General features: G+C 44.2%; 1 protein-coding gene across 2 annotated transcripts in view; it reads left to right on the plus strand.

Annotated features, from left to right (window-relative positions):
- Positions 1-25593, plus strand: part of ARHGAP25 (Rho GTPase activating protein 25) — a 133709-nt gene that overhangs the window by 24006 nt on the left and 84110 nt on the right. The window contains exon 1 of one of the 2 annotated variants that reach the window (XM_088470872.1): positions 7320-7384. The exons of the other annotated variant lie outside the window; for it this stretch is intronic. The gene's annotated coding sequence lies outside the window, so the exon portion shown is untranslated. Of the gene's footprint in view, positions 1-7319; positions 7385-25593 lie in introns of those variants that run through there. 2 annotated transcript variants of the gene reach the window in all.

The raw sequence follows: 25593 nt of genomic DNA on the forward strand, positions 1-25593 counted from the left end.
TGAAGGGAAAATGCCCCAAGAACAAGCAGGAACTGAAGACATTTGCAGTAGAGGCCTGGCAGAGCATCACCAGGGATGAAACCCAGCATCTGGTGATGTCTTTGCTTTCTAGACTTCAGGCTGTAATTGTCTGCAAAGGATTTGCAACAAAGTATTAAAAAGTGAAAGTTAAATTTAGGATTGTTTAGTTTGTCCCATTACTTTTGGCCCCTTAAAAAGTGTGAGGCACATATAGAAACCGTTGTAATTCCTACACCGTTCACCTGATTTGGATGTAATTACCCTCAAATTAAATCTGAAAGTCTGCAGTTAAAGCACATCTTGTTTGTTTCATTTCAAAGCCATTGTGGTGGTGAATAGAGGCCAAAATATGAAAATTCTGTCAATGTCCCAATATTTATGCACCTGACTGTAGTATGCTAATCCATTGCGGTCGCCATGCCGTCGCAGCACTACATAAGGACGCCCACTTTACCTTAGCAAGATTGTGAAACCATCGGTACAACCGAGTACCATCGCATCCTCACACACACTTGCATAAGGTCTGACCTCACTCAGAAATTACTAACTTCAGCTTACACTGTGAGACCTCAGGCTGCGTAGGGCATCGCAGTGGGTAATTTTTAAATGCCCCTGCAACAGCGTTCAAACGCACTATCACGCCTGCGTTTCGCTGACCAGCCCTCCGTCACCACACACAAACAGCATTTCCTGTCAATCACTCAGCCATGGGTCTGTGTAGTCACTGTGATTGCAGTCCCAATCGCCGTGGAGTACTCGCATACGCGCACTGTGATGCATTTGCAGAACGGAACAATCAGCCGATTGCGTGCGTATTAGCAACTGCGATCCTTGCTGAATCAGGCCCTAATAGTGTAATGTAATAGTAAGAATAAAGATTTTAATTAATACTTAAAAAGATATGTGTTTCCTGGTATACATTTAAACACATTAGGAGGTAGTCTGAATAAATTCAGGGATACTTTGTAAGTATTAGAAATATTGTGTAGATCAGGGGAGGTTTAGGAGGGGAGGAGGCCCGTGTGCAGGTCAGGGGCAGTTTAGGAGGGGAGGAGGCCCGTGTGCTGGCTCCGTGTGCGGTGCAGCAAAGTCTGGCATTGTGCCAGAATGTGGGGTATCAAATAGATGAATATAAAGTAAGGAGAGTCTGAGAGCAATGAGGAATAACACACAAGACAGCACGTTAACGCAGGAATGGTGAATTGGGGATTTGTTAATTGTATACCCTCTATTGCCATGTCTGCAGGCCTCACCATGTACTATACCATACAGTATATATGTGGTCTCCAAACTCTCTTACATCACATGCTTTAAATCATTATACAGCAGTTGGGTATAACATATCTAATGGGGCCCATACATCTGAGATGGATTGCCCCAATTCCTTGTTCTGTCTACGTCGAGGAATCAGGGAGATGCAATATGTTGAACAATTTCGACCTCCCCGCACCCCATCCCAATCCCAACCCAAAAATGGTCAGAAGGCAAGTCTGGGATTTCTTACATGTTGTATTTCCCCTTTTCGCCGAGGGATCGTCATCATCGATGGCCACCAATCCGCGGACCAGGTCAGGTCGGCAGTACAGGTAATCTGGACCATAAATGTATGGTCCACAACCACATAAGGTTTAAATGCCCTAACGGCTGTCATCTCACTCTTAGGCAAAACAGGCATGTGGCACACCTAAAACACTGAGAAATATATGGAGGGGAAAAGGGGTCAGCTTTATTTATTTAATTATTGTATCTAAATTGAATTGAATGAAATAAAAAGTACAGCCCCACTTCGATGGGACGACACTGCCAACCCACCACACAACACTCAAGCTTTTCAACTACCCTCCCAATGACACAAATTGAAGGCCCACCTGGGACGCTGGTGCCATTGACCTCAGTAGGGTAGAAATCAGCCTAACCTGTGCATTGGCGGGAGGAGCACAAGAATTATAGCCAGATAGCCTGTTACCCTTCTTTCCGCCCACTGGAAAAGCCGACGCATAACCAGGGAGGGAGGGTCGTAACGCCAAATGAAGAAGAGGACCAGACATTATCTGTAACTCTCTATCAAGTTAAAAACCCACCACAAAGCTCCTCCCTCTTTAGCATCATATAACTCAGGAAACACCCCTATAAACCTCACTTCTAATATTCTTAACCCCTGCTGTGCCACTGTGAAATGATCCACCCTCAGGGTTTAAATCCTCGCCATGCATATGTAATGCCTTCTGCAACTCTTCTTGCATGAAATTAAAACCATGAATGTAGTTGTAAAAAAATATATATATATATAAAAAAGTAATCTACACTTATATCAACCCAGTGGAAATAACTTAGATTTGTCTTATTCTTTTCAATGGTCTGTATTTGCCTTTACTAGATCTAATCAGGGCCAGTGCTAGGGTGTTCGGTGCCCCCCTGCAAACTATAAATTTGCGCCCTAACTCCCATTTTTTCTCTAAAGAGATAGCAAGCGTCACAAAAAAGGAGTGTGGTCTCACAAAGCAGGGGCGTAGTCACAATAGTATCCCCAATTCAAATTACTCCACAGTAGTGCCCCTTATACACAATGCCCAGAGTAGTAGTGCTCCTTCTTCACATAATGCCCACAGCAGTGCCCCTTACATATAATGCCCATAGTGGAAGTACCCCTACACAATGCCCACTGTAGTAGTGCCCCTTATGCAATGGCCACATAGTAGTGCCCCTTATGCAGAGCCCAAAGTAGTAGTGCCCCTTATGCAGTACCCCTTATGCAATGCCCACACTAGTAATGCCCCTTATACATAATTACCTGCGCCCATCACTGTCCGACTGCTCCTCGCGCTCGGCACTATGGAGAGATGTCATGATATCTCTCTCTTCACCCACTGCAGGAGCCCGAAAGGTAGAGCTCAAGAGTGAGCTCCAACCTCTGTCTGCCGCTGCAGGGAGCCCGCTGGTAACAAAATGGAGTAGGCAGCGGCCGCGCCTCTCCAGTTCGGCGCCTCCCTGCAGCGCAGGGTCAGCTGAGCGCATTGCGTCGTCCCTGGATCTAATGCAGTTCTCATTGAGTTTTAGACACTGTCTGTCAGGATGGGAGTGGCCATTCTGGCAAATGCCAGAAGGGCCGATGGCCTCAGGGCCGGCTGGAGGAGGGCAGAAGTGTCCTCTACCCCCTGGCACCAGATTCAATATGAGCTCAGGGAGACGGACGGGATTATGGCAGTGATGGGCCGGTGCTCTGTGCTTGGCTGGGAAAAGACGGGGGTGTGCTGCAAGGCCAGAACCCTGTGATTCGTGGCATGCCGCCTTGAAACAACCATGCCCGCTTCGCATGCGCACAGGGCGGACTGCTAGGGCTGATCTACAGCCCCAATCCGTCCCTGCTGTCTGTTGAGTGCAGTGGTTCTCTATCATGTACAGTGCATTAATGTGATATGTAGGAACAGGATCTCCATCATGTGCTTTATTATTATGTTACATTATACTGAATTCCCAAGATTATGGTGTATTCACAACAGTGCATTGTAGCTACCAATATGGTATATTATACTACGTGCAATATTTATTACTTACTATATATATTTACTAGTTTATTGGACCCCGCATATGCTGGGTAGCCTCAGTCATTCCCCGCCCCACCCCCATCTCAGTTGCTTCTCGTCGGCTGGTCCTCTTCTTCTAGGTGTGTTCCATCTCCCTCACAGTGGGAGCCATTGGGATGCCAGGCTTCCACTTCACGCACACTAGGGACGGGATGTAGTCAGATTACCGCCAGCCGGGATGCCAGCCATTGGAATCCCAACCTGGGACTAAAGATATGTGTCGAAATCCCGACGCCTATCTTTAGCCCCACAGCGAATTCCAGAAAGAAGGTAAGCGGGGCTTTCTAGCTGTTAGCTGCAGGGGAAGGGGGGGGGGATTACTTTTAGGCACCCCCCAGGGAGGGTTAGGCTATGGGAAGGGGGGGTTAGGGTTACGCACCACTGGGAGGAGGTTAGGGCTAGGCACCCCCGGGAGGGTTAGGGTGCGGGAAGGGGGGGGTTAGGGTTAGGCACCAATAAAGGAAGATTAGGGTATTTACCAGACCCACTCGGGATGTATACACTTCGGGCTTCCGCCATCTGTATTTCATCCGCCGGCATTTTTTAATTTATTTTATTACCAGTAATTTATATAGCGCACACATATTCCGCAGCGCTTTACAGAGAATATTTTACCATTCACATCTGTCCCTACCCCAGTGGAGTTTACAATCTATATTCCCTATGATATGCACATACACACTATGGTCAATTTGTTTTTTTGTTTTTTGTGGGGAGCCAATTAACCTACCTGTATATTTTTTGGAGTGTGGGAGGAAACCCACACAAGCACAGGGAGAATATACAAACTCCGCACAGTTAGGGCCATGGCGGGAATCAAACCCATGACCTCATTGCTGTGAGGCAGTAACGCTAACCATTACACCATCTGTGCTGCCCATACCGATTCCCTAGGGACACAGGACAGACCGTCTGCAATTATTATATTTATAAAAAGGACCCAAACCCTGCTCTATAGTAGCTACAGTATGTTCTCTGCAGGGTGACTATGGGCCTTATTCAGCAAGGATCACTATTCTGCTACTACGCGCGCTACTCAGTTGCTAATATAATCGGAGAAATGCAAATGTTTGCAGTCGGATTGTGATCACAGCCTAACATAAGGACGCCCACTTACCCTCACATCCGTATACTAAGGCAACATAGCGAAACTATCTGTAATATCAGACCCATACACACAGGTAAGGCAGGTCAGACCTCACTCAGGAATTGCTAACTTCAGCGCACGCTATGAGACCTCAGGAGGCGTCTAGTTTAGCAGTCGCTAATTTATGCACGCCCATGCAACGGCGTTGAAACGCCTGTGTTCACCCCCGGCCACCCCCCACAAATGGTACTTCATGTCAATCACTCTGCTCTGGGTCTGCGTAGTGTCTGCAAACGCAGTTCCCATCGCAGTTGCTAGTTCGCACACGTGCACTGCGATGCATACACATGTGCAGTGCAAATTAATCGACCAATTGCGTGCGTATTAGCAACTGCGTTCCTTGCTGAATCAGGCCCTATGTTTTCCTCTCTGTTGGCCAAGCCCCTCTAGAGGATAGCCACATCCCTTAAGCACGGGTCCATTCTACTGCATTCCCTTGGTAGGCTCTGCATTCCCCAGTTTGATACTCTATATAATCAGGAATTATCTAACCTATTTAGACTGAGTTAATGGAATAAGAGATGTTGTAAAGTGAAACTGAGAAGCTTTTGATGAAATGGAGTGGATCTGTGCGTACAATATGTTGAGATATTGTGTTTTATTAGACATGGAGGCACAGTATTCAGCATTGCTTTCTTGCGCCACTGGAAACATGGGTTGGATTCTAATCAGGGCCCTATCTGTGTGGAGTTTGTATGTTCCCATCATGTTTGTGTGGGTTTCAGCCCACACTCCACAGTCATACTGGTAGCTGGCATACTTGCCTGCTTTTGAAAAAGCATTTCAGGGAGATTGCGAAAGCAATACCTATGACCGCGGTGGTAAAGTGGACGTGTACTGCTAAATCTGAGAGGCGTGCCATACAATTGACTTAAGGCCCCCATACATCAGCAATCAGAAAACCACAATTGAACAATTTGAAGATTTGTTGTCTGATCGGATTTCCCAATCTAGCAATCTGCACCCATACATTACAGATCTTTTTCAGTGATTTGTAGATAATTTTCAGCAAACACAGATCTGCCAATCTTGAAAGACCCATTATTTTACTATTAATGGTCTGCAAATCTACTGATCATCTCCAAATACTAGCAATCTGCAGCCCCCAATCCATCTGTGAATTCCAACATGTTGGAGAATCTAATTTAGCAATTATCACTTTTTGGTTGCAAGCTGTGATCTGTGAACCCCATACAGTGCAGATTTTTGTATACAATTATCTGCAAATTGCAGATTTGCCACAATTGATTGCTGATGTATGGGTGCCTTTATATCCAAATGTAAATGAGCCCCAAAGCAGTTAGTAAGATTTACTTCTTGATGAAAACACATTGATACTTTTCAGAAAATGCATGTAGCTATAGGGATCATTGTGTCTTATAACCAATGCAGGGAAATATACCATTTGAATATATCTATCTGGTTTGTTTTTATATACCAGCTTCATAACGAGGGTAAGGTGCAATCGGGGAGATTGGTAGACTCTTCAGGGAGTCAGGGAGATTGCTGCTATTTCAGGGAGTCTCCCTGACAATCAGGGAGAGTTGGCAAATATGATTTAAAGTATCAGTGTGTTTCATCAACAAGTCGCTCTTACTAACTGCTTTGGGACTTGTTTACGTTTGGATGTAAGTACATTTTATGACACGCCTCCCAGATGTAGCAGTACACGCCCACTTTACTGCTGCGCTTATAGGTGTGACTTTCACAATCTCCCTGGAATGCTTTTTGAAAAGTAGGCAAGTATGCTTTAATTATTACACTAAAATAAAACAATAGAAAAATATACATAAGGAATGAGAAACCTACATGAGTTGTCTCCCTCTAGTGTCTAAATCAGGAATATTTTTTTCTTATAATTTTAAACTCGTGACTTCTACAGCTTCTCTGCGTATCACCCAATATTCATCCCTGCAAACTTGGACTAAATTAGCCCAACCCCCCAACTACACAGACAATGTTCTGGCTAATTTCCACCCATGCCCTTGTAAGCCTCTATCCACATTTTTGGTGCCGACAAATTGGGGCAGTACCACCAAAATCAGGACTATTGAGGTCTAATGAAGCAACATTTTAAAATAATTTTCTGGGACATTTGCTGGTGAGCAACTTCATCTACAACTTACATTCCCTTATTAAAATTGCAGGCTTTTGTGATGTGAATACCAATCTTGCACCCATAAGGCAACCTCGGCATTTTTTGGCTCTGGGGCGCGGCGATTCCAGTCCAGGACATCTCCCGCTCTGCACTTCTGAGCATGCTCAGTGATACCACCATGTGAACTATATGTAGGTTGGCACTTTTTAAAGCAGCACTAACCTACCCACCAACATGACCCCTTCCATCAGGTACAAAATGCTCTGCTCCTGGATTTCCCACCTATTTATGATTGCAGACACCTGTGTTGAACTAGTTAACTGATGAGAAAGGTGTTTCAGTACAGGTGTCTGCAATAATAAATTAGGTGGGAAATCCAGGAGCAGAGCATTTTGTACCTGATGGGAGGGGTCATGTTGGAGGGTCTGCACTAATGTAGGGACAAATCACATTCCCCTGCGCCCCTCACTGGAGTCCAGGAGGCTCCTGTTTGTAGCTGTTTCTCTCAGGGCTCAGTCTTTTGTTTCACTGGAGGTGAGTGTGACTGTGCAGACAAGTAAGATGCAGCAGTCATGGAATATATGTATGCAGCTTCTTATAGTTTCATCGTGTTATATTGCAGAAATGGTGCCAGATAAGGGAAAGCAGCAGGTAATTAGAATTGCACTTTCTAACTGGCCGCAGAGATGTATACAACCCAGCATGCAATTCAGAAGCAATTACAACTGTGCAATACAAATGTAGATGTCCCAGAACGCTTGTATCATTTACTCATGGTTGGGAATCCCACAGATCCTTTATCAAACAATTAATTTTGCCCTCTATAATTGTGCTTTGATTGTTTATATAACATACAGTACATAGGTACTTAATGTCAGAATGGAAGATGCACGGCGTGTTAGCTACAGTTGCAGTGTACATCGGCAATGTTTCTGAAGAAATGTTTGACAATAATCAGCTATTTAAGAGGCTTTATTCTCCACCAAGTGAGCAGTTCTCAGCTAATAAGAATCCCATCTGTTGTATCATGTGCCACTGCTGACAGATCACAGGATGATGAAACCTCATGGGTAAAACCGTTTCCTGTCACTGTTTGATAAGACAGAGTTGTTATTTACAAAGTAACCACATTAAAATTTGTTAACAAATTTCACATGAAAAGAGTAACTTCTATAGATCAGAGTGTTCAGCAACTTAAAAAATAAGTAGTTCCTTTCCTGTTTTCTAATGACAAACCTCCCAGATCCATTATATCTAAATTAGTCAATGAAAAATGTACATCTTGCCATATAAAAAACAAGTGTTGGTAAACATTTCCATGCAGTCCAGTTAAGTAATTTTGTGTTTAATTTTAAAGTGTAGTCCCCTTGCTCTCCTGGCCTGTAGTGTCCCAGAGATCTCAGAATTACGCAGGGGCCTGTCCAAGATGGATACTCACTGCATGGACTACACAAAGATGGCTGCCGCTGGTAGGTGCCAAAGCCTCTAGCCAGGGGCGAAACTAGCTGGGGTGCAGCCGGTGCATTGCACCGGGGCCCGCTGTGGTGTCGGGGCCCATAGCCACTCTTACACCGCCGCCAGTCCCCCGGGCCCCACAAGTGTAGGGCAGACCGCAGTGAGAGAAGTCTGCCCTACACGGTTTACAAACACACAGCTGCCAGCGGTGGCTGTGTGTTTGTAATAGCAGCCGATGAGAGTCAGACAGACTCTCATTGGCTGCTGCATGGTCCACGGAGGGAGCCGGCTCCCTCTGCAGCGGGTGATGGGAGAGACGTCACGTCATGACGTCTCTCTCATCCCATGTTGCAGAGCGAGAGTGGACCGGGAGGAGCGTCCGGACAGCGGCGGTCGTCGGCAGGAGAGGGGATCAGGTAAGTTGTGTGGTTTTTATGTTTGTTTGTTTAAGGGGGCACTTGCACCGCATAAGGGGAGGGGGTGCTACTATGGCAGCACTGGCACAGCATATGAGCTACTGGGGGCACTTTATCGGGTGGGAGGGTGCTAGTATGGCCACTGTATAGGGGAGGCCACTATTGGGGGCATTGTATGGGGGGGCTGGCCACTACTGGGATCACTGCATAGGGGGGTTTACAACTGGGGGCACTGCATAGGGGGGACTACTACTGGGGGCACTGCATAGGGGGGACTACTACTGGGGGCACTGCATGGGGGGGACTACTACTGGGGGCACTGCATGGGGGGGACTACAACTTGGGGAACTGCATAGGGGAGCTACTACTGGGGGCACTGCATAGGGGGGACTACTACTGGGGGCAATGCATGGGGGGCACTGCATAGGGTGCCCAAAGAATATTCTTGCACCTGGGCCCAAAACTCTCTAGGTCCGCTACTGCAGGCAAACTTTAACCTGTGACTAAGATGCAATTTGCAGCAGAAATCATCAGCACTGTGAGCCCCTGTCAGACTTATCAGTTCCAGCCATTATTTCTTACGACTTCTCACCAGCAGCAGTGAGGAGAGACACTGCTGTGGGGGCACCATATAAAAATGTCTATGGCCGCTCCAAGCCTGACTCCCCTCCCCCCCCCCTCCCTGGCGGTGGTGTCTCCTGATTACTTAATTGACCAATTAATAGAAGGCATAAGAGGAGGGCCGGTCAAGACTCAGATATGACTACTTCGTCTGCTGGCCCCAGAAGAATAATTCCTAGATTTTAAGGAAACAGTGAAGAGCCGTGAGTAGGGGCGTAACCAGAGGTATGAGGGCCCCATAGCAAAATTTCTGTGGGGGCCCATAGGTTTACCCATGCCCCCCGTCACCGCCCACCACCCTCCTGCCCCACACTACTTACCTCCTGAGCCCAGTGCGCCACAACATCTCACTGAAGCTGGAAGGAGGCGTGGCCGTGGTCTGAGGATGTCATAGCCAAGCCTCCTCCCAGCTTCTCTTGGTGAGAGACGTATCTGCGTATCAGAGGAGAGGGGCCCGCAGCGCTGATTATCCGGCCTGTCCAGCAAACAGCTTCCTAGTCACAGGCTGAAGTGTGCCTGTGACTAAAAAGTAGTTTGCAGAAGGGATAATCAGCAGCTTCTCTCCTTGAAATGCCGATGAGGTAAGCTGGGTGCAGGGGGAGACGGGCCCCGGAGGTGCTGCAGGCCCCATAGCAACCACACCCCCTGCACTCACAGTAGTTACGTGCCTGGTCGTGGGATCTGATTGTCAGATCAAGATGGGTTGTTAACTTAAGTAGACCAAATTGTATAACAGTTCAGAGTTGAAACTTTAAGTAAACAGCTGGACGATCCTACTAAAGAGTTGAGGTCCTGGAATCAAGAGCAAGAGGAAAATCAAAATAGCTGGGGAGCCGAAAGATCAATTGGAGGAACAATAGAAGAGCGGGACAACGTCCAACCGACCAGTTTGAAAGATGCCTGTTGGCCCCTGCATTATGCCAACCTGTCAAACAGGTGTTAAAGGAGATTAAAGCGACAGGAGTAATACACGATAGTCACAGCCCATGTCCACACTTATGTCTCCTCATCAAAAATAAGGATGGCAGTCTAAGATGTTGCATGGACTAAAGAAAATTACCCGGAATAATGCCTATCCACTGCCTCAAATTCACAGACAGCACTAAAATCTGCAGGTGTTTTTTTTGTCATCTCTTGACCTCACGAGAAGATACAGGCAAGTGCCGTAGCATCAGAAGATTGTGATAAAACTGCCTTGATCACCCCCATGGGCCTGTATGAATTTGACAGGCTGCCGCTTGGTCTGAGTAATGCCCTAGAAACATTTCAGCAGGTAATGGCACACTGCTTAGGTCATAAGAATTATGACATGGTATTTTTGTACCTAGATGATATCATTATACTTTCTAGGACCTATTCTGATCATTTGCAGCACTTGGATGAGGTCTTCCAACAACTGGCCAATTATTGGTTGAAAGTGAAGCCATCTAAATGCCATCTCCTTCAGCCCTCCGTGCGATACCTGGAAAATATTGTCAGTTTACAAAATATAGCTCCAGACCCTGAGAAACCAAGCTGTGCATGACTGGCCGGTACCAACCACACGGAGAGATGTCCGGGAATTTTGGAGTTTGGCGGATACTATTGCCGCTTTAACCAAGATTTTGCAAATATTGCTGTACCTATCCATAACCTGTTATGAGGGGTGCCAAATAGTCAACACTCTAAGAAATCTCTGTTCGATGAACTGAGGCACAACAAGTTGCATTCGACCATTTGAAAAGTCTTATGATATCAGAAACACTGCTTGCATATCCAGACTATGAACAACCCTGTTACCTATACACAGATGGAGTATGCAGAGCTTAGGATCTGTGTTAGCTTAACTGCAGGAGGGCCAAGAAAGAGTCATAGCGCAAGCTACAGTAGAAAGGCTAAATCAAGTCTGAAAGAAATCATAACAAGCTTTAAGCTTGAATTTTTGGCATTAGTCTGAGCAGTGACTGAAAAGTTCAAATATTACTTGGCAGCTACCCCCTTTACGGTCTTTACCAGCAATAATCCACTGTCCCATATTTTATCAGCTCAGTTGGGTGCCTCGAAGCGGAATCGTTATGAATTAATGCCGGACACAAGACAAATCCCGACAGCAGCAGGCCGACACGGCTGAAAATCCTGATCGTCCCCAGGTAGGTATCAACTAACCTAACCCCCTTAACCCTATCCCTCCTTAGGGGTGCCTAACCTTCCCCCCAGTGCCTAACCCTAATCCCCCCTCTAAGTGCCTAAACGTAACCCCCCCTTCCCCGCCTCCTAAACCCGAGTCCCCCGGGGGGGTACCTAACCCTATGTCTCCCCCGGGGTGCCTAACCCTAACCCCCCCTTCCCCTAGCCTAACCTCCCGGGGGTGCCTAACCCTAAGTCCCCCCCTGGGAGCCCTAAACCTAACCCTCCCCTCCCCGCGGCTGTCCGCAGCGGTGCCAAGTATCACTTCGATCGGGATGCCGGGCGTCGGTCTCCCAGCGTCGGTAAAATTACAGGCGTCTAGAATTAGACGCCTGTCATTTAACCCTCGCCGGGATAAAGCAGTTGGGAAGCCGGCTGTCGGGCTTACGTCCGCCGGCTTCCCGAATGCATACCCTCAGAGCAGCGGTGGTATTCAAGATTGGCTAAGTTTGATGTCTTTATTTATTGAAAAAGATGGTGGCTGAATAACAATGACGATGCACTATCTTGGTTACCCACTGGAGGAAAATGAGAGAGGGGATGTTTGGGAGACGACTGAACTGTCACATTATTATTCCAAATTCATGCAGCAGAATACCATGGAAGTGCAATATTAGACATGATCTGACTCAGCATCCAGCAGTCCAGAGAAAAGGCATGCTGGAGGTCACTGGAAAAACTTGCAAAGAAAAAGTTTAGTAATTTAGCTTCTGAGAGACCTATTACACAAAAAGAAAGTACTCACCAAGGCCCATTGTTCTTCTGCAGATCTTGAACTGTTGAGACTGCGAAAAGACTAGCAGTTGGGGATGGATTGTTGGTCTGCTATTGTGTGCATCCCTTCACTAATCGAAGGAAAAAACTAATATCTCCCAACAACATGCAGTTTAACTCTTGAAATCATATTATAATGAGTTAGGGCATTTCAGCAGCAAGACAGAGAAAACTCTAAGAATTAGATTTTATTGGATTGACATGAGGTTGTATGTGAAAAAGTGGTGCAGGGACTGTTAGGTATGCAATATAATAGAGAATGTTGACTTGTCACAAAAGGCTCCCCTCCATCCAGTCACAAGCCGAAAGCCATTGGAATTGGTTGCCCAAGACCACGTGAAATTGCGAAATAGCCAAACCAGCTATTAATTTGTCTTGACGATTATAGACCATTATACGAAACTTACCATAACAGTACCAATGAAAGACTAAAACCACAGCCATCATATTCTGGAGAACCTTTGTTCAATCTTTTGAATGCTGAAAAACAAATCTTAGACAACGGAACAGCTTTCAAATTACAGCTTTTCTCTGTTATGCAAATTCTACAAATACTGTATATGAAGATGCAAACTACAGGGTACCATCCGCGGTGCAATGGACTGTACGAGAAGTTCAATCAAAGCCTCATTGAAATGCTTAGAACTATTCTACATCCAAAATCACTTGATGGGCCTACCTTGTTGCCAGAATTAGCTTTCCTCTATAACAATACAGAACATTATACAAAAAAATAGTGTGTCACAATATAGAACATTGTACCATTGGATTCAAGCCCTGCTACTTACTTTTCAGCTGAAACAGGAAACACTCAGTTGATCTGCTACTGGAGTTATCAGTGGAAGAGGATGCTGGATCCATGCCACAAGTGGAATGGGTGAACGATCACCAAAGCGATAGTGGAAGTGGCGTTTTACTTACCCTCTAGTCTGGTTGAAATTTGTGATCATGTTACAGTGCAAAGTCCATACCTCTATATGTTCCTGCCAAGCCTGTGTAAATGATGGCTGGCTGGTTCCTAGGGTTCCTTATTAGCAGTATATCCTTCAGAGCTGCTGTAGATATAGGTTTCGGTATGTGTAGCAGGTCTCTGAACAGTTTTGTTGTAGTAAGCAGAGGGATCTGCCAGCAGACTTACCCGCAATGTCCGTCCAGGCATGTGTGTGCAAGTGAAGAGGAGGTGGAAAGCAGCATCGTGTGTCCAGCTGTGATCACATCTTGAACCTTGGTTGTGTAAGTACCCATACTGAAGTGAGAAGTATATTGACAACAATACCATAGGGCATCCTGTCAATGGTCATCCCGATGGTGGAGTGTTTGAGTTAATTGAAAGTGGGCGTCTCAGGGCTTCCAATCTCTGACACTCGCAATTACAGATGGTAAAGCCTGGAACAAGCACTAGCATGTTAATGCAGTTGCAAATCCAAAAGAAATTGCAGCCGTGCATGCGTTAGTGCCTACCTCTGAATCAGGCCCCTAGTAATGATCACTATTTTTCATGCCTCAATTATCACTTCTATTCTTTGTCAATAGTCTTCTATTATTCCATTAACGATACTGGATCAGAACCTCTATACACACCTTCCTATACCTTCTAATATCCTGCCTATACCTTCTAAGGATGACACTAGTTTGCGTACGCAGTCATACCATAAATAAAGACTTAAACGTGGAATCTGTGGTTCCAAAGCACAAGTGTTATTCAGGTAAAAGTTCAGACAGTTACACGCAATTGATCCATACACAATTTACGCGTAAAAGGAAATAATACAGACCCAAGTACAGTATACATACGCAGCGCTTCCGGACACGGAGATAGGCATCAGCAAGAGACCCCTAGTCATACAGCATAGACCCCTAGTCATACAGCATTCAGCACGAAGACTAAAAACTAGCGTTCGGGCACACCCCGAACGCTATAGCGTTTATACCCCCCCAGAAATAACAGGACAATAGGGAAGTTTCTTGCTGATGTCGTTGGTTCCCAGAGGAAAAGCATATGTTACAGCACATTTAACAGGCTGGTTCAAATAGACTCTCCCTGCCTCTAACAGCTGGGGATCTTTCTAGTCACGCCCTCTGTAACATCCTAACAGTTGTTCATGAAATAAACATTTTGTGGCTTGTAGGTTCTGCGATCCATAACTTGAGTTTGCATGATGCGATCTCTCCACCGATAACACCGGAATGCTGTAAAAAGAATACGCATCAGAACAAAACCAAACACTACTTGCTTATCATGTATAATACCTTAGTTATAAAATACCTTTATTTCTCAGCATTTAAACTAACTGAACCAACCTAAATCATGCACTTTAATGCTTATTGAACCTTATGTGTGAATATGTAATGTGTGGGTATTCAGGGTTTGATATAAGGACGCTAGTTAACTTGGGCGGATGTGTGCGCATAAAGCTAATTATACAGCGGTCTCATACAAAGTCCTATGCATTCGCTAATATGCGACTAGTTAACTGCGCACTTGTGAGTATTTATGTGTGTATGAGAAATTATGAAAGATGCAATCGCATGGTGCTAATAGTAATATCGCCACATGTACTAAAATGTGAGTTTATCTAAAATGGCGCTTAGGCGGCCATTCGCAAAATGGCGTCTTGCGATCTCATTTCTAAAATGGAGTCTTGCGGCCAGTCGCAAGATGGCGTCGCTGCGATTGAATTTTAAACTGAACTTGTCTCAGCAAATTATTCAGCTTCGACACCATGTTCTTACAATACTTGCTGCTGACATTTGTTTGTGTTACATGTAACTGAAAAGGTGCCCACCCTTTCCTTAACGTGTAGCTAATAAATATACTGTGGTGGTAGTAGCAGCAGACTCTTTGTGTCTTGCATTAGCTTATTATTAGGGTTGGGAGGTGGTGGGCAGAGGTTTCCTGAATCGATCTCTGGTGGACGGAAAAACCCGGTCCCTATCCCGAGGCCTATCAAGATTCAGGTGGAGGCTCTGGCAGAAAAGAGAGATGTGAGGAATATCTGTTAAGTTATCACCACTACTACACAGCACTACAGTCCAGGGGTTGGGTATGAAATACCGGCATTCGGGATGCCAGCTGTCAATATACCGACAGTGGAATCCCGATGCTCAGTATCCCCACAGGGGTCCGGTAAGTATGGTAACCCTCCCTCCTCCCCCTAACCCTCTGTTCTTGCATTCTAACCCTCCCCCTTTGGTGCCTGAACCTAACCCTCCACCCTTGGTGCTTAACCCTAACTTACCTGGTGGTGCCTAACCATAATCTCCCCCTGTGATGCCTACACTTAACCCCCCCCCCCCGCCCCCCCATGGCTAAGAACTAACCGGCCCCGCTATACTTACAATAGGGATGCCGGCTGATGGGATTCCGTCATAAGCATCTCCACTACTGTCGGGATTCCGGCACCGGTCTTCTGGCTGGCAGTGGGGATTCCGGTGCTGGGATTTTGAGAGCTGTAAGCATAGTAACTACATCCCTACTACAGATGTGTGTGAAAGGGGTGTTACATTTGCATAATGTTGTGCTTACTCTGACAAATGTGCACAGCCTACTCTTTATTTGCCCAGGTGGGCTCCATAATAGGTGGAAAAGTGGGTCCTGAAATTGTTGTGCAGTCTCCCTAGAATATCAGAAAAGGTTCCTGGACTGCACACCCTGAATATATATAATGGGAGGTGCTACCTGATGAGACTAATTGCAGGCACAGAAACAGACAAATCTCAGGTGCACAACTCCAAATCACTGATAATATATAAATGCAATAAAATTTTGCAATCAATAGAGGTTTTTAGAATAATCATGGCCAAGGTTATGGGCCTACCCAACATATCCAGGTAACCTTTTTAGGGTAGGTCCCTAACATACTAGGGTTCAAATCCAGAGTGCAGGACACCCCCAAACTAACCCAGCTAAGCCGCCCCAGGGCATCGCCATAGTAAGAAAAGTGCAGTGTAAAAGAGATCGTTAAGAGCAGCCACAGCTGCATATAAAGAATGAAAGTAAAAAAGTGAAGTACATGTATAATAAACAAACAGTGAAGGGTTAAAATGTGTTATAAAAGAAAAATGTGTTATAATGCGGTGCCCTGAAACAGATCAACCAAAGCAATCCAGGGGGACCCACGCCCCAAAAATGAACCAAAGTTGCACTACAGTATATAACTTGTAGGACTTACCTAGAATTGTGCCTAATACTAGTGTGCATATACATTACCAGACTCCATGCTTTTAAACCAATTAGGAAGGGTGCTAATCCAGACTGAGGGCGTCTCCTTTCCCTCAGGTATGCAATAAAGCACATTAAGTGGGGTATATAGGAAAGGTTCCTGGACTGCACAACCTGACTATATATATATATAATGGGAGGTGCTACCTTGGCCATGATTATGCTAAAAACCTCTATTGATTGCAAAATTTTATTGCATTTATATATTATCAGTAATTTGGAGTTGTGCACCTTAGATTTGTCTGTTTCTGTCCCCAGAATTTCACTAAGCAGGGCCTGTTTGTCTGCCCTGGAAGCATTCACTTAGAGGGGTGCATAAATTATTGATCATCATTATCAAATTTTATTTATAAGACACCACAAGTTCCAAAGCGCTGGAAAACCAAGAAACAAAACAGACATGACCTTAACAGTCATATGAGAACAGCTTCCCCTCAAGACAGGACATGTGCACGTGTGTAAGTTCTCAGAGCAGGTACTATGATGCGGTTCGGAGTATATGCAAATCATGCCAATCAGAGAACAATTTTACAGTTAGCACAAAGGATGGACCTTGTGCAAATGGGTAGATGCTGGGGTGTGTCAGGCATGATATAAGGTTTAGGGCCCCTGCTACGATAGCTTACACAGTCTAGAGAGAGGAGACAGAGGGAGACATGAGGAAGGAGGGGATAATATTAAAAGATTGATGATGAAGGTCTAATGATGTGGACAGAATGGTGATGATGATGAAGGCCAGATGACATGGACAGGGAGATGATGATTGAGGCAGGGTGGCACTAGTGTTAAAGGGAACAGGGGGTGGTAGTGATAAAGGGCAGGAATTACGCCCTGTGCAGAGACTCGATGGCCCATAGCCCTGCACGAGACTGAAAAGGGGGAATGGCCTAATTACCATAGGTAATTCCCCCTAAATTATGCTATTTTGGGGCGTGTCCGTATGGCACACCTCCCATTTAATGTCAGGCTGGGGGTGAGCCCAGCACTCCGCAGTAACTGGGCTGCCCCCAGCCCTCTCCCTGCACTGAATGGATGCCGTACCTCTTCTCCGGGGCCTGCTGCAGTGGAGGTGCCCAACCTCCCGACCACCGGTGGGACACTTCGGCCTGCGGTGGAACAGTGGGGCAGTGCCCGAAAAATGGGACTGTCCCGCTGAAATTGGGATGGTTGGGAGGGGTGCGCCCTGTATGGGTGATGCCCCTGTTCAAACATACCTCGAGCCGGCCCTGATAAAAGAGGATTATGAGGATAGTAAGAGGATGAAGGGGTGGTAGGATGGAAATGTGCAGTGATCAAGGGCGGAGCTAGCGGCGGTGCAGCCGATGGCTTGCGCTGGGGCTCGCTGTGGTGCAGGGGCCCGCTGTGGTGCAGAGCGGGCCGGGATGCGCAGACAGCAGCGCGGCAGAAACTGTGTTTCTTTTGTGTGTGTAAGGGACACTGCCACAGCATAGAAGGGGGTGATACTGTGGGCACTGTATTCGAGGGTGGCCACTAATAGGGGCACTGTATGGGGGGGCGGCTGCTACTGAGGGCACTGTATAGGGGGGACTACTACTGGGGGCAATACAGCATAGGGGGGATTACTGCTGGGGGCAACACATAGGGGGGACTACTACTGGGGGTACAGCATAGGGAGGCGCTACTGGGGGCACTGCAGCATAGGGGGTTTACTACTGGGAGCAATGCATAGGGTGGACAACTAGGGGCACAGCATGGGGGGGGCTCTACTGGGGGCACTGTATGGGCGGGTGGCCGCTACTGGGGGCACTGTGTAGGGGGGACTACTACTGGGGGCAAAGCAGCATAGGGGGGATTACTACTGGGGCAATGCATAGGGGGGACTACTACTGGGGGCACTGCATAGGGGGGGAGTACTATTGGGAGCAATGCATAGGGGGGGACCACTTCTGGGGGCACTGTATAAGGGGCACTACTGGGGACGCTGCATAGGGGGACCACTACATATTCTTGCAAAGCATATTCTTGCACCTGGGCCCACCACTCTCTAGGTCCGCCACTGGCACTGATGATGCTGTTGAGGGTGGTGAATGGGTTTTTAGAGTGAGAAGAGCACAGGGAATGCACTTGAGGGGGATAGTAGAGTTAGATGAAGGAGATGATTATGGTAGAGATAAATGGGATAGAGAAGTGTTAAGATGTGGAATATAGATAAACTGTGTGTAGAAAGTGAGGGCTGTGTATGACCCACTATTTATAGCAAACCGTTTAAAAATGTTTTTATATTTAGGGGTATATTTACAAAAGTGAGGGTCTTTAGAAGTGGAGATGTTGCCACTAGCAACCAATCAGATTCTAGCTATTATCTTCTAGAAGGTGCTAGATAAATAAGTAGAATCTGATGCTATAGGCAACATCTCCACTTTTAAAAAATCTCACTTTAGTAAATATTATACTCCTTAGACTCCCAGATACTAAAATATTTGTTGAACCATTTTCTGTTCTCCTATGTCTGTCTTATACAATGCTGCCAAAATACTGCACCGTATATTCAAGATTCGCTCCAACAGGTGATTCATACACTGACAAAGCGACATTCACTGGATTTTTATTAGCCCTAGACAGTCAGTGCAGCTATTTGGCTATTGCCTACCAAAATCATCTTCCAGGTGTTATGTAATAGGACAAAACTCTAAAATTGAAAACACTGTGATTACACAGCTGATGTAAACTCTAAACAGCACCAGTGAAAATAGTTAAAAAACCATAAGATTATTCCTGATTATTAGAACTAGACCTGATTCGAGCCCACGCAGGCTGAAATTCTATCGTCATGATCGATATTGGAGCAATCACAATTATGGGGATGAGAATATTAAGAGGGGACCATTTAGAGGTGGAGATGACTGTCGCACACCAGTCACTCATAGGAACAGGTTTAGTCATCAGTCAGATGTCAATTATGACACAATAACACCTAGAAGAGAGATGAGACATACATTGGATAGACCGAGTCATCATTTTTTAGAGAAGGAGAGGCCCACCAATCACCCCAGATCCCCGCCGCAACAAAGAAGGGAGAGACAGGAATACAAATTAAAGGGAAAGAGAGTAAGAGAAGAAGGAGAAGAAAGAGAGGTGTACGAGGAGGAAAACTAATTTACAAATCCAAACAAAAACATAAAGTGGAAGTGAAAGGTGTTTTTAACCTATCAGATAGGACTCTCTCCGGGGATGAAATGTCTCTCCTTGACAAGGGCTTCAAATGTGCCCCTTCTGTTCAGCCGAATTTGTTTGATCTCTTTGTAGATCTCAATAAATATGTTAGGACCTCGAGCCGTAAAAGATACTTTTCTCTGAAAAACATAAAGAAGAAAGGAATTGAAGGTTCCCCGATTATTTTGGATGCAACTGATAAGGTACCCCTTGACATTCTTGAGTCTTTAAGGACGGAGAGTGAGGGGAGTCCTGAGAACAATTAGTTGCTATATGACGTGAAAAGAAGGGGTAAAACATTTAAGAATCCTTCTGAATTCTATCCTTTCCAATTTCAGGGACCATTTGTGGAGAGCTTTTATGCTTCCACTATGGAGGATTTTAGGAACCTGTGTTAAAAAACTGAGCGGAAAAAGAGGGAAAATAGAATGAGAGACAACTTGTCAAGGAGAGAGAGAGATCAGCCCTTAGGAATTTGATTGCTGAGAAGGACCTGATTATTAAACAGGCAGATAAAGGGGGGGGGATTGTATTGCAGAATAGGCAGGATTATATTAATGAAGCGTATAGACAACTTAATAATAAACTGTTCTATAAGAATCTTACTAGTGACCCAACTACAAAATTCCAAAGAGAATTAAGGGATCTTTTGGATGTGGCTCTAGAAAAAGGTGTTATATCCAAAGAGACGTGGCAATTTTAATGGATTTCACACCCGGTGATCCCGATATATTATCACCTGCCGAAAATCCACAAAAGCATGTCTATGACAACTAACTTGTCTTACTTTGTGGACTCTTATCTACAAGATTTTGTAATTGCATTACGATCACACACAAGAGACACTATGCACTTTTTACATAAAATTGTGGCTATTGAGTGGAAAGACTGTTATAAACTGATAACTTGTGTTGTGGAATCACTTTATACAAACATCCCTCATGATCAGGGTATTTCAGCAATTGAGTACTATATACGTCAAGATCCACAACTTTCTGATGCGTTATGTGATTTCATTTTGTTGGCAATCAAGTTTATTTTGCAGCACAATTATTTTGGTTTTGATTCACGGTTTTATTTGCAGACACACGGCACAGCAATGGGAACCAGGTTCGCCCCGAGCTTTGCGAACCTCTATATGGGATGCTTTGAGGAGCGGTACATTTGGGGGGGCGAGTTCGGGGCGAGCCTGGTTCATTATGGGAGATACATAGACGATTTATTTTTTATATGGGATGGTGACGCACAGTCGATTACACATTTTGTTAATCACCTTAACACTGATTTTGGTTTGAAATTCACCTGCACTTGGAATGATACGGTAAGCAATTATCTTGATATCACGATTAAAATAGAAAATAAGAAAATATGCACTTCAACATTCACTAAAGATGTAGACTGTAACAAATATCTGAACTATAAAAGTTGCCACAATAAATGTTGGAAACAGAATATCCCTAAGGGACAGTTCCTGCGTGTTCGCAGGAATTGTTCAGATCCAGATAAGTTTTTAGAACAATCTAAGGCTCTTTATGAAGCAATTCTAGAACAAGGGTATCCTAATAATTTACTGGATGAAGCACTAGAGGGAGCCATGAAAATAGATAGATCTGAATTATTAAAAGAAAAAATTTACTATAAGAGAGATAGTGAAATGGTAGATCCAGATAAGAAATCTATGGCATTTGTAACTAAATACAATGCATAAGCTTCAGAAATCAGGAGGATTATTAATAAGAACTCGTCCCTTCTGAAAAAGGATAGACTACTTGCTAAGGAATTTGAAGGTGGAAATAGAGTTGTTTTCAGAAAAGCAGATAGCCTGAAAACTAAGCTGGCATGAGTCTCCTTAAAAAACAAGTGAATATACCTAGAGAGGGCCTTAGACTGATGTGGCTGACCCCGAAACCTAAAGGTTTCTTTAAATGTGGGCGTAACAATTGCCATACATGTCAACATGCAGATCATAAAAGTGATAATGTAGCATCATTCACAGATCAAAGTAACTTTAAGATTGATTCGTATATGAATTGTCAGTCACAGTATGTAATATATGACATAACATGCGGCTGTGGGATCCAATATGTAGGTCGTACTATTAGGACCCTGAATATTAGATTTTTGGAACACCGACGAGGCATTTTGAAGAATAATAGGACACATAGTCTTCCTAGGCATATTTCGGCATGTCCCTCTGGTAATATCTACAATATTAAGGTTAAAGCAGTAGAACAAATCAAACCAACAGTAAGAGGAGGGGACAGATACCGGGCCCTATGTAGGAAAGATGCTTTCTGGATTTACAGATTGGGCACTTTAGTCCCTGGGGGTCTGAATGACAATATTGAACTAAATGGTATTTGACATGAGTCAGGCAGGGTTTATTGGTGTGGGGGAGGGCATGGCGAGGTTCACAATAGGTCAGCCACCACGGACACTCCAGGTCCCTGTAGGTTCAAGAGTGATGATCTGGTGGACCCATATTAATATCATCTTTCTCATCAAGACCCCTCATAAGATTACCATCACATTTTCTTTTATAGAATATATGGCCACAGCCTTCGTTTTTTTCCTTCTTCTTTCCTTCTCTCCTCTTGTTCCCCTGTGTAAACCCCATTATTTTATTGAGCATTAAGAGTGTCAATATCGTGATAATTATTACATAATAAATAATTATTATATATGAGAGTGTATATTGTAGTAAATAATTATCTGATATGTCAGATTAAATATATGATATTGTTTTTATTTCCCCATCCTGATGCATGAGATAGCACCATTGGAGGAAACTGGGTCGATACATATAATGGATTGACTTTTGGTCTTATATTTATTTTCATTTTTATTTCTATATGTATTTTTTATCTTTATTTTTTTTTTTATCTTTTAGTATATATTCTTATTGCATTTACTTAATGAATTTCACCCATATGTCTATTGGGGTGATCGAGTTATCTATTTTTAAGGATAAGCTTTGATGTGTGTTATCTATAGATGAATAATATAGTCCTTCCTCTCCCTTAATTTCAACAGTGGATGAGAGATTGGATTCTAATAAATTAAGATATGTGATCTGAGTATTAATTAATTGTTTATTTATCTGTGTATTTTTTAAATACGTTCTGCCATGGTGACTTTACTTACCTTATGTGTATAAATGAGAAAAGCTAAATGGACATTAATGACTATCATATATAGAAGAGACAAACAAGGAGTTAATAGCAGTCCTAATTGAATAATGCCCCATGACTGGAATCAATTGGGACTTGATTGACTGAGCTTAAAAGGATGGTCTGAGATAGGGGTTGTTACTTCTGAAGAAACAGCCTGCTAGATACGGCTGAGAAACGCGTCAAGACACACCCCTTCTACACTAGCACCAGTGACGTATTGGAAGGAAGATCTGCCCGCACCCTCCCTCTCTGTTGGCCTGATCACCGGAACTTGGGATTCCCCTGTCCGAGTGACACGCAGTCACGTGACTAGTTACGCACAGGGCATCAGCCGATTGTTGCCAGCTCCACGTGGGGTTACAGCGTCATACACCCGGCCGGTGTGAAGTGAGACTGAGTATACGGCATCCTGCCCAGGAGGGCATTGAGATGGAGGGAGCGTGGAGAGTGCCCTGAACAATCCGGAGGCACTACTGGTTGTCCATATTCCCATTGCTACACAACGGTGTGCCACGTGAGTACTCACATTAATATTTCAGCTATAAGAGCCGTGCACGGCCAGAGACTCAGTAACACTAACACGTGGAAGGCTAATGAGCCAGAGAATATTCTATAAAAGATATTCATCTTGGAATTTGGCTGTTGTCACCGATGATGCTATTTAGATGGATATAGACAAATAGCCTGCATTTTTTTAAATTATCATATGGTTTGTTTATGTGTGGGAATACCAGTCATCGATCCAACCTGGTTATTTTTTCATCAACTGACTTACCTTATTTGCCTGATTAGGCACACACAGATCGATATATGTACTTCCAGGAATAATCTTATGGTTTTTTAACTATTTTCACTGGTGCTGTTTAGAGTTTACATCAGCTGTGTAATCACAGTGTGTTAATTTTTAGAGTTTTGTTTTATGTTGTCATTTTATATATTTTATGTGATTAAATATTGGTTATATGCTCACTGTGGTCAGCGCTGTTCATCTGTTCCCAATTGCTATTGTGTTTCTTTGTGAGGTCTCACCCCTCACATTCTGACCAGCAGAAGACCAGGGAGCTTTGCATATTAATATCTTAACACATGAGGATCATTAGTCACACTAGTGCTTAATATCCATCTTTTTCCTGTTATGTAATAGGTGCTGGTTACACTGAGCTTTCTGTTTTTCTGCGAGATCTCAGCCAAATTTAGAGTCGCAATCAGTAATACTGTGACTGTATAAGACTGAAACAGCCTTATGACTGATTCTTTAAATTCCAAACTGCATTACATTAAAATCAATTAGCAAATCCAGTACAAAATGTTGCACATAAGAAATTCTATTAATACCGAAATGAGTTGAAGCAGAACTATCTTCGATGGTTTAATGTATCAGATTTATAAGAAGGCCCTAATTTGCCATCATGCACCCATGGCACAAACATTAAAATTCATTATCGTGAACATTCAAATCAACGGAACTGACAGAAATGTCACTGAAATCAAATAAAGCCATTTTAATTAATCCTTATTTCTGTGTTAGAAATGTGTAAAATATTTGTCATATTAAGCAGGATTACAGGGCTGCTAACAATTACTACTGCTACCTTTATTGTGGATCTCTGGCCTCGGGTCATTTTTTTAACCTTTAACACCGCAGTAGGTAGAACCGTGAGGGTCACATGCCAAAGGATCCCAACAGATTGAACAAGCCGAGGGATTTATTTTATAAATAACCTAATGCCTGGAAATCCTATTTCAGTAAAGAATTGCTACAGAGCTGTTACCTGGAACTTCCACATAATCAGTTGATGCAAGGTGGTGTGTGAGGGTTCAACTCTGGGTGACCTAGGGTCACTGCTTAAGCCTGTTGTGTTAGGGCTGAAATATGGCCCTTTATAAAACTGAAGGTCAAACAGTGACATGAAGGGACTTATTCTGAGGCACAAGCTGCTGTGACCGATTTGGTGTCTCATTTGCCGTAGTCGTGTCTGTGACTTTATAGCTACCTCTGAGGAACGCTTAGCACATTTTCAATACAGTTCTGATACTGTGCAGCTCCTGTGCATCTCATCTGCAACTGTGACTGTGCGCAGGGACTCTACATGAATGTGCTGTGCGACTTAGACGTGCGCACAGTAGAACAAAATCGCTGAACTGCATCCGACATCGGCAATGGGTCCGACGCAGAATCAGAACCTTAATGTCTGTTTGATTTTCCCCTTTGTACTGGATGTTTGGACAGAATGCTTTGCTTGCATGTATTATTGTAATTTTCCTTGTGCTGTGCTATGGATACTTGGAGGCAACACTATATAAATATAAAATTAAGATCATACCTTTACAACTCCAGAGGTGAGGAAGGGGAATAAGTAACTACAGAGGTGAATGAGGGTAATGTGTTATTACAGGTGTGAGGGAGGGATTGTATTTCTACACAGGTTAGGGAGGGGAATGTCAAATGTGTTACAACATGGGCGAGGGAGAGAAATATGTTACTACAGAGGAGAGGGAGTGGAATGTGTTAGTACACAGGTGAGGGAGAGTAATGTCTTACTATAGCAGATAGTATACGCATTTTTACTATAGAGGTGAAGGATTTATGTGTTACTGGAGTGGTGATATGGAGGATGGAAACAGGAAATATCTAAGGTCTGCCCAGGTGAAACCGAGTACATCAGCTAAATATATATATAATATATATATATATATATATATATATATCTTAGGGCCTCATTTATCAACAAGTTTTATCAT

The sequence above is a fragment of the Taudactylus pleione genome, unplaced genomic scaffold (assembly GCF_031769625.1).
Source record: "Taudactylus pleione unplaced genomic scaffold, aTauple2 ptg000105l, whole genome shotgun sequence".
Lineage (NCBI taxonomy): Eukaryota > Metazoa > Chordata > Amphibia > Anura > Myobatrachidae > Taudactylus > Taudactylus pleione.